This window comes from Trematomus bernacchii, unplaced genomic scaffold (genome assembly GCF_902827165.1).
Source record: "Trematomus bernacchii unplaced genomic scaffold, fTreBer1.1, whole genome shotgun sequence".
In the NCBI taxonomy this organism is placed as follows: domain Eukaryota; kingdom Metazoa; phylum Chordata; class Actinopteri; order Perciformes; family Nototheniidae; genus Trematomus; species Trematomus bernacchii.
The window spans coordinates 5,181,445-5,191,833 of record NW_022988098.1 but is presented as its reverse complement, the minus strand read 5'-3'; positions in this window follow the sequence as shown (position 1 = coordinate 5,191,833).

Below are 10,389 nucleotides of genomic sequence, written 5' to 3'. Positions count from 1 at the left end.
CCCCCATTTGAGAATCACTGTATTAGAGGTTATAGCCTTGCCCTGCGGCAGGTGAAATGCAGAGATCTGGCAGGGGTTAACAGCAGTCTTTAATCATTGGGCTGCTTTTGTGCGAGCGAGGCGAGCAAAGAGAGCTACTTTCAACAGCTTCATGCATTAATGCAGTATCCCTAAGAATTAAGTCTATATTTGCCGAGACATACTTGCTTCACGTCAGGATCCTGATCACCCTGTTGGTGTTTTCTCCGACGTCCAGTACTCTGCCTTTTTAACCTCTGTCCTTCTGTTTTTATTTTCTTTACTGGGGACAGTTAAGCCATCATGAATTCAAAGTTTCATGATCTCCACAAATATAAAAAAGGATATTAAAAAAGTATTCTGTGGTGATTCCTGATGGAGAAAACTATGTTTGTTGTCCACAGTTGAAGTTATATTGACCGGTCTTCTTTCTGCGGATTCAAATGACTGCAATAGTCTCCCTTGATCCTCCTTAGCAACGCTCTGTTCTCCTTAGAGACAGTCTATTAGTGAACATGTACAAACTCTGGAAGGTCCAAATTGACCAATCAGGATCGAGTATCATAACTGTTTTCATTAAGATAATGAATGGCTCTTCTGTTCTCTTAACATAATCTTTACTGCATCATTAGCTTCTATTATACAAACAGAAAGGTTTCCAATTTAGCCTACAGTGTTTAAAAAAAGTGTTAAATCTATTGATTTTCCCCAAATTTTGATAGATTGTTTTAACAGAGCAAGACGTTTATATTTAGCAGTGGCAAAAAAAGAAATATGAGAGAGTGGAGGCTTTGGTTTGAAATGTTTCCAAATGTCGATTCACCGTAGCAACAGAGAGGAGTGTGTGTGTGTGTGTGTGTGTGTGTGTGTGTGTGTGTGTGTGTGTGTGTGTGTGTGTGTGTGTGTGTGTGTGTGTGTGTGTGTGTGTGTGTGTGTGTGTGTGTGTGTGTGTGTGTGTGTGTGTGTGTGTGTTGTGTGTGTGTGTGTGTGTGTGTGTGTGTGTGTGTGTGTGTTGTCCTGCCACGTCAGATCCAGGGACGTCCGTCAGAAAAGATGAAGTGTAATAGTGATTCATCTTAGTTTAAGCCCAGAAGCATGAGATGTAATGCAACCTCTAAGTGCAGACACAGAAATATAAAAAACTGAACCAAAACCAAACTTCCCTTTGGTAAAACTTCTTCTGTCTGTATTCATATTCCTTACTGTCAGACTGGCACATCTGCCATGCACACTGCAACTTCTGTGGGAGAATCAGGACAAAGCAGTCAGCTGTTACCCTCAAGGCACACACACACACACACACACACACACACACACACACACACACACACACACACACACACACACACACACACACACACACACACACACACACACACACACACACACACACACACACACACACTTGCTTCTGCACTATCTTTGAATTTCAACGTTACACACAAAGCTGTACACGTCGTTCTGAATGTAAGAGACAAAGTGTTTGCCTTCAGAGCATCTTTCAGCCTCTTGTGCTGCCGTCACAGTCCTCGCTGTGTGGAGTGGATACTCGACATCTCAATATAAAAAGCTTACGGTGGTTTAAGGTTTAAAGGACGTATAAATCAACCTGTCAAATGGCTTTGTGTTCCTAGCCCAGTAGCCTCCGTCTTGACTCACTCACATAGACTTTAACAGTTAGTAGCAGACAAAGAATCATACAGTATAATGTGGAAGAAGCACAAACCCCATTCATAATGTTCAGGGTTAACTTGTAGCTCAATGCAGAAGAAAGGAAAGAAAATGATGTCATGATATTTTATCATCTGACACAATGGCCTGTTTTAAATTCATTAAATGAATTAAAGAGGCCCGTTTATGCTTTCCCTTTCCTGTATTGTGTTATAGGTTTGTGTGCATGCGAGGGCGGTGGTGGCGAAGTCCATAGGGACTTGGCTTGGCAACTGGAAGGTCACCAGTTCAAGTCCCTGCAAGACCAAGTGCTACCGAGGTGTCCCTGAGCAAGGCACCGTTCCCTGCACTGCTCTCCGGGCGCCGTACATAATAATGGCAGCCCACTGCCCCTAACACTAGGATGGGTCAAATGCAGAGAAACCGTTTCATTACTAGTACCTGTACTATGACAATACAAGTTCAAAAAAAAATCCATTGGGCGGTATATCTCTAAGCGATTGACCAATCCGGCCAGCTAACCAATCAGAGCAGACTGGGCTCTGGTTTCAGACAGAGGGTGAAAAGAGGTGCTGCAGCACAGGCAGTATGAGAACAATAAAGAGCTTTTTGAACATTAAAAAATGTAGACACAGTAGAGGCATTTCCAGATGCTTTTCTCTCATGCCAATCTCACACGTCTCATCTAACGGCATCAGTATGTTGCTGTCGGTAATCATTTCACTACGCTGGTAACACCATGACCCAACATTCACACCCAACACCGATAAAAGAAGAGATATGAGGTCCTTTGATGAGAATGTTCTGCCTGTGAAGAACATTTAACATTTTGACATGAAAAAAATTGGATATCCTGGAAATAGATGAAAATGAAAGGATAATCAAATTGGCTCCAAAGATAAAAGGTGATAGGCACGGCATTTTGCATAATACATGTGATGCTCTTGCACAGAGCGGAAATTGTCTTTCTAAAAATATTAGGGGAATAATTTGTTTAAGTGGGAAGCTGGGAATAGTTCGAGTTTTTCTTTAACTTTCAAATCTAATATTTGTCTGTAAGAGCAATTGTGCGATACGGACATCCAGGCTGCATAAGGATACAATAATCCATTCACAATACAGCAATAGTTTATGATTTATTCCCCTGATAAAGCTAATTATATCAGTTGTTGGGTTATACTGCCACATGGTTCATTCTGAAGTGGACTAAAGATTTGAATATGGTTCATATTCTGATTTATATTTATTCTACTGCCATTTCTTTTCCTCCTACATACCATACAATATATCTGTGTTTATCTGCCAACAACATCTTAATTGAATGCTTTTGACCAAAAATAGGCCATAGTGGCTCTCAGGAAATGTCCATAGACAAAAAAAGAAAGCTATTGACAAACATATGAGAATTTCTCTCGGCTCATTAGCATTCACTTTTAAGACGATCCTTACTGCACAGAGCCAGGATTCAATATCTAGAACTGGCGGAGACGCTTCATTCTGCTCTTCACAACTGAATGTTACTTTCAAATTCAGATGTTTTTCCTTCTGGTTCAGATCTGTTCATACAAAATTCATATTCAGGTGGACCCCTTTAGTTTTGGGGTTTAGCTGTCACAGTCTGCTTCCTCTCCTTACCTGCTGCACCTCAGTACTTTTCCACAAACCCCGCCTCCAACCCCCCCCCCCCCCCCACGCCCACCTCATCAGCTCACCTGTGCTCCCAGCTGCATCTCATCTGCAATCAAGCCTGTATTTAAGCCGCTCTTGCTCTCACACTCGCTGCCAGTTGTTCTCCTTCAATGCAACACTCTCCAGCATTTTGTTCCGGACTGATTTCACGTTTACGACCTGCCCTCCTCGTCTGATTACCGGTAAACCCACCAGCCTTCTGCCCCCCACCTTGAGATCTTCCTATGCGTCCTGGTTCCTGTCAGCCTGTGTCTGCTTTTGGGTTTTGAAATATCTTTTGCCTGTCCCCTGCTGGTTTGTCTGCCTGGATGTAGCCTATTACATGTGTTAATTACCTCTGTCTTTTAACCTCTTTCCTTCTGTTTTTCTTTTCTTTACTGTGCCTTTTCAGCCATCATGAATCCAACATTCCAGGATCTTCACAAATATAAAAATGTATATTCAAAAGGTATTCTGTGTTTTTTTCTGATGGAGAAAACTATGTTTGTTGTCCACAGCTGAAGTTATATTGACCGGTCTTCTTTCTGCGGATTGATACTGTATGACTGCAGATAGTCCCCTTGATCCTCCTTAGCAACGGTCTGTTCTCCTTAGCGACGGTTGATTAGCGAAAATGTACAAGTATCATAACTGTTTTCATTAAGATAATGAATGGCTCTTTTATTCTCTTAACATATGTACTGCATCATTAGCATTTAGCCTACAGTGTTTTGAAAAAGTGTGAAATCTATACATTTTCCACACATTTTGTGCATGTGTTAATGACCTGCTCTGCCCTGTACCTTCTGAGACTTGACAGTAAACACTATCACAAACTTTTCCTGGTTTTCTGTGTGCTGCATTTGGCTTCAAACACCCCCCCACAGTAGAAACTTGACATTTAAATTCCAATCACAGGTAGGATGAACATATATATTTGTCAAATTCACTGACCCATCGCTACGTTTGTGGAAACAGTAGCTGTCATGGGGATTAAAAGAAAGAATGCAAAAGTTTCTCAGGTGAACGTAAGGGTATACAGTATATCAACCATCTATTATTTACTGTATGAGTTCTATTTACACTTAGGGGGTCTGTATATAGGCTAGTATGTAGTTATTCACACATGTTTTCTCATAACGTATTAGGTGTAATATCAGCAACTCCCCTGATTAAATGCTTTAACATGAATTCATGCCAAATAATGTTCTTTAAAGTTGTTCTAAGAAAAGTTCCTTGCATCACTCCAACACTCACACAGGGAGCTTCCCTTCGTGCTGCAGTGTTGTTTTGTTCCCTTCACAAATGACTGCAGTCAGGTGTTCCTTTGTAATTACGAAGCCAGACCCAGCTGCTGAAAGTCTGCACATGAATCACAGCGCTCATTATCACCCAGTGAAGCTATCTATAGACCAGTCTGCATATTAATGCACAGTTACTGCTGCTCCTCTCCTTCCCACAGACGCTGTATGTTATCTCATTGAGATCGTTTGACTCTCAGCATATTGCCGTGCATCATGTTTGTATCCCTCCTCAAACAAAGGTGTTTGAGGAGGGATACAAACATTTTGTAATAAAGGGTTTGATCAACAAGATGTGAGAAAAAAGATCAAGACTCCCAGACTTTACAGAAGAAGACGCATATCACCTAGTCACAGCTTTCATGCTCTCTATCAGAGACCCTGACTCTCTGGAGGGCATTAGGAGGAGGAGGGGAGGGTTTGCCAGGTCTTTAATGAGCGGAGCGCCCTGTTATCCAGGACTCCTGCTGTTCCTTGCCTGAGGCAGTTGACTTGGGTAAGCAGGATTACGATGGAAAGTGGCAAAAAGGTTCAAGGCTATGTGTGTATTGAGACTTACCTGGAAAAAATCTCTGAGACAAGCATTTGAAGTACATTTTGATCAATTCAAATCTATAACTACGAGGGCACTTGAAGAGTTGCAGGCACGAAAAATAAGCACATTGCAATGGAAATCGACTCACTTTACAAGGTAACATGGCTCATTGTTATGCAGAAAGATGTCATCTGAACTTCCCGATTGCCTTCATTTTTTGCCTACCAGGCATGACCCCCCCCCCCAAAAAAAAACGATTCCCCTGTTTAAATAAGCCTGATATTCTTATATAAACCTAACAAATGTCAATGGGCATGCCTAACTCTGACCAACCCACCAGCAGAGAAAATATGTACTATCAAATCTTAGGCAGAGAAAGGTATGTCATACTATGGCCATTTGGGAAAACAAATCTGGAAAGTCTGAAGATGTCATTACTCAAAAGTATTACCAATGTGCTTGTGATCGTTTCAGGAAGAGTGTGTATTTTCAGAGCAATGGGTGTTTGCTTACGGGATAACAAGCTGTTTTAGACACATGGGTTTTCAGTCCAATGGGACATTTTTGGGATTTAAAATGATGGGCCATCAATATCCAAAATGAACAGGAACTTCCTTGGCTCATAATACACCCTTCCACCAAGTTTCATTAAAATTGGGCAAGTATAGAACAATATAAATGCACAAACAAAGCTAAAACATAACAGCAACGAGTGAAAAGGTATTCTAGCAGTGCTGATCTGAGCTACAGGCCATTCAAAAGTTGACACCTATATCAAACTTGTATACATTATCTAGTATAAAATATAAAAGCGCAAAAGAAAAGGATGCAGATTCACGATATGGATCCCAAAGTTCCTGCAATTTCCTCCTTGGAAGGTCCTCACTGAACTTTAACTGCACTTATTCTGCAGCTGATGATACACAAGCTGTTTTTTAAAGATGTAATATACATGAAAAGTAATGTATCAATGTCTTAAATGATGACTTAAACATGTTTGAACGTTGAGGGTTGCAGCCTCAGCTTGCAGAGTTACAGCATGTGGAAGTCGCCGTCCTATTTGTACTGCTACAGAGAATCCCATATCTATATGTTCACTGGTTACTGAATAAAATCATGAAACCCCTTGGCACAATTAGTCCTTAGTAATGCATGGGTCAGTTTTGACATCATTTAGATCTCCTCGCAAATAGAGCTCAGCCACCCGTGTGTGCCCAACATAATTAAGTTCAGAGACCTACATCTGCATAATGCTAATAATGAATAATGCACTACAGTAGGTGATCTCTTAACCAATGAAAAATGTAATGAAATAAAATGTTGCTGTGTATATCAACGGGCATTGGTATAAAGAGATAGCTTTCATATGAATAGTATGAGTTTCTAAGACCACACTAATAGAGTGGTGAACCAATTAAGGAAGCAATGGGATTGTTTTTCATTAGATTTCAGAGTGTTGCAGGAATTCAGATCTGTGGCAAACACATATTTATGATACTTACATGTTTTGTTCAGCAGGATAATCTCCACATAATAACACCACTCTTACGGAACGTCTCCACAGCAGCGTTAAAAAAATCTTGAAACGCTTCTGCCCATTCACTTTGAATGGGGTGACGTCACTTTCCCTCACTTTTCGCCGAAATGGATTGTGGGCAGGCGAGCGGAGATTTTGAGGATTTTGAGGATTCAAAGTTGAACAATGTTCAACTTTTGAGGCTGAGGTGGAAGCGTCAGCCAATCAAATCCCGTGTACGCAAATCTGACAGTTCAAGCTCTAGCCAATCAAACGGCGTGTATGCTGGGAGAGTCATACCGCAGGTCATTTCCTCATATTCCAAAAAATGGAAGAGAAATTAGCGGTAGCGAATCAATCACCCGGTGCTTTATGACCAGACCTACCGGGATATAAACCGGAGGAGCCAGGCATGGAGGGAGGTGGCAGAGACAGTGGTAGGTTTTCGCCTGTTTTGGGGAGTTTATATCCAGTTTACTTCAGGCTTTTTTGCTTCGTATGTCGCGGGCGGGAGATTCATGTGATTGGTTGCTCGCAAAAAATCCTCAAGCTTCAGATACGCCCACCTCCAAGATTTTTTTAACGCTGCTGTGTAGACGTACCGTTATACTGTAGGCTATAAACAAACTACATCACTGTCGGAAGGCTTCACATCACATACGCTGAGCTAAAGGCGCCTAATGTTTCGCATGAAGATATTTAATGGTCTTATTTACTAATTAATAGCAACTGCCGTTTGTATGACAATTAGAAGTATCAGAATCATTAAGGCAGTGGTCCTATTGAGAAAAATATACATGACGCGGGGTATGCATCGGCGTGTAGATACCTTGAGAATGACAGGTCGTTTGTACGCCATTGTTTGGTTGGTGTATTCATGTTTTCGTCTTCGATCTTTGACCCTTTTACAGTATTTTTTCAGTCCATGAAAGCAAATTGTAGCAACTGTATCTTATAAAAGTGTTATTCAGCATTCAGTTGTACTTGGTTCCACTTTGTTTCATAAAATCAATTTGGCAATTCCCAAGAACCAAGATGGGCCCAGGTAAAATGTAGATTCGAGGCTACCGAAGCCCTATTCCACACACCAATGGGTATCTATACAGTGACTTTGTCTACTTTTTATATACAGTCTAAGATATCAATACACTCTTTTATGGAAGAATAAGAAAGATAATCCTTGAGATTTATATCAGGACGGAGTGCAGTTAAAAACAAGAGAGTTAAAGCTGGATTAGCCTCAGATGCCCTTTTTGCTATCAGAACCTTTTTTTAAGAAGTCTTTGTTAAAAACGACCTAAACCTTTTTGAAACTTTGGCCCATTGGTCCCCTAACACAACATTAAGATCAGAGGACCGGCACGAAAAACATTGCTGTGTCTCCAGGGGCTTGCACGACTTTAAAATACAGCATGTCAAGTAGCTGTTGTAAGATAATGAGCGTCTGTAGCATAGATCTGTATCTTTAACCGGCTGTCGTCTTTGACTTAATGAGACATCTAAAGCCACCAGGCTTGTTTACCCGACTAGATCGCTAACAATGTCTTCGTCATTAGTGAACTCATTTATGAGTTTTTCTGTCAGGCCGTAGAATAAAGTCCGACACAGACATAGAGTTTACATGGACCAGATTTGTCACAAAATGGGTACAAAACTCCCCAAAGTTCACTAGTTGAAATATCTTTAAAAAGTAGCAAAAAGGTGGGTTTGGTTTTCGTTTTTTTTGGCTTTTGCTGAAGAGCCAAATCAACCGACTCGCCCAGACGGCTATAAACCTCTCTGGAACGTAGAAGCACCAATCACTCCACTTTCTTTCAGCAAAAAAACATTCATCAGACAGACAGAGAGGATAATTGCACACCGTACTCCCTTTGAATTTTGAATAGTAGCTCCTTTGCACACTGAATAGCTGCAAGTTCTTCTTTGTATAGCAGCCATCCTCCTCTATTCTAAGTATACACTCAAGCGTGTGAATAGATATGTGGATATGAAAATTAGATGTGTCATGTATACGCCAATTTAAATGCACACATGGTCTCAGGCTTTTGTTAATTCATCGATGTTGTTCACGGAGAAGCCTCCTGTGAAATAGTCGACAAAGAAAATGTAATTGATTGTTTTACAGGAATAGATGACGGCCATGAAGGGAAACCTTTGTGGAAGGAGGGCATGAGCGCAAAGTTATATCAGGGAATAGATTAGCTCCAACCTTGTGTGTGCACTAAAGACAGCAATGATTTTTTTTCTTTTCAAATATGATGTTAAGCAAATGACAGATGTTGTCCTCGATGTTTAGTGTATTCAATTTCATGAATTCATCTAATAAGGACTTCAATTGTGCTTGCGTCAATCAGAGGAAATCAAAGCCAGCGAAAAGCGTTGATAACGTTAACAACCCTCAAGATCTGGGATGATTTGAAATACAGGAGAAGAAACCTTTATTCCAATATGTTACCTTGCTAAATCAAAACTATGTTGGGCAAATTGGCACAACATTGAACTTCACCTCCTGGAATGAACAATTAAAAAATAAATGTTCCTACACACAATCTCTCAGCTGCTCTCGTGTCCTTCGGTTTTGTAGTACATTGAGTCCTCAGCTGCTATTCCGACCGCCAAGGCAACCGCCAAGGACACAATTCATGCTCTGCAAGTTTGCCATTTTATAAAAGACTAATAATTGGGGAGCGGGGCGTGAGGCGGCCCTGAAAATGTGTATTTGAAGATTACGAGGTTGCATGACGTTGCTGTGTCTAACAAAAATCAAATGTATTGCTGTGGATTGCCTTATAAATCCTTAAGCAGTGTTTTTCTTTCCTCTTTGCATTTCATTTACTGCACATTAAGGGTTTATATACTTCCTAATCTCATCTCTAGGATTGTCCCAGCAGGTGGGGTGGGGGGGGGGGGGGGCGTCATGAAACGCTGTACAAGAGGGTCATGTAATAGAGAGGAAAAACAGCAGATTATGTGAGACAGAGAGATGCTGGCATGTTGTGTGGCACGGAAGCATCATCACGTCATGAGAGGGTCTAATCTTCTGATGACATCCTCTGGCAGAAAGATTTTGATGCTGGCCACAACCCAATAATCTACTGGCATGTGTGCCTATGTGGAGCAAATGAGATTGGAGATGGCAGATGAATGAGAGGATAAACTCTGGCTGTAATGCAAGCTGCAACCTCCGGGACTGAAACATTTGGTGGAAAAGTGTGAGATATTAAAGGTCACCTATTATGCAAAATCCACTTTTTCATGTCTCTTCTACATCAACATGTGTCCCCTCTGTGAAAAGAGATTCTGAAAGTGTCAGGAAAAAAGATTCTCTCACCTTTTGTCCTGATCCATTTATATAAAAACCTGTCACTTTATGATTGTTCTTCATTTGTTGGCTTGTGTAACCATTAGCCAATCACCAACCAAGGTAACCCCCCCTTTGGAGCCAAACACTTCAGAGACATGTTTTGTATATATCTGAGACCTATAATATATTGATGAAAAACAGTATAACAGGGGACCTTTAAGGTTTAAAGTTACGCATAATCGTAATGGCGTGGGCGCTTTAGGGACAGGTGGGTGTGGTCAAAGGTGGCTAGTTCTGTGGTTTTGGTGCCTTTTGGATATTCTTTTCACGAAAATACCTGACGATATTATGACTTTTTTCAAGGCCGGCAGAGGAG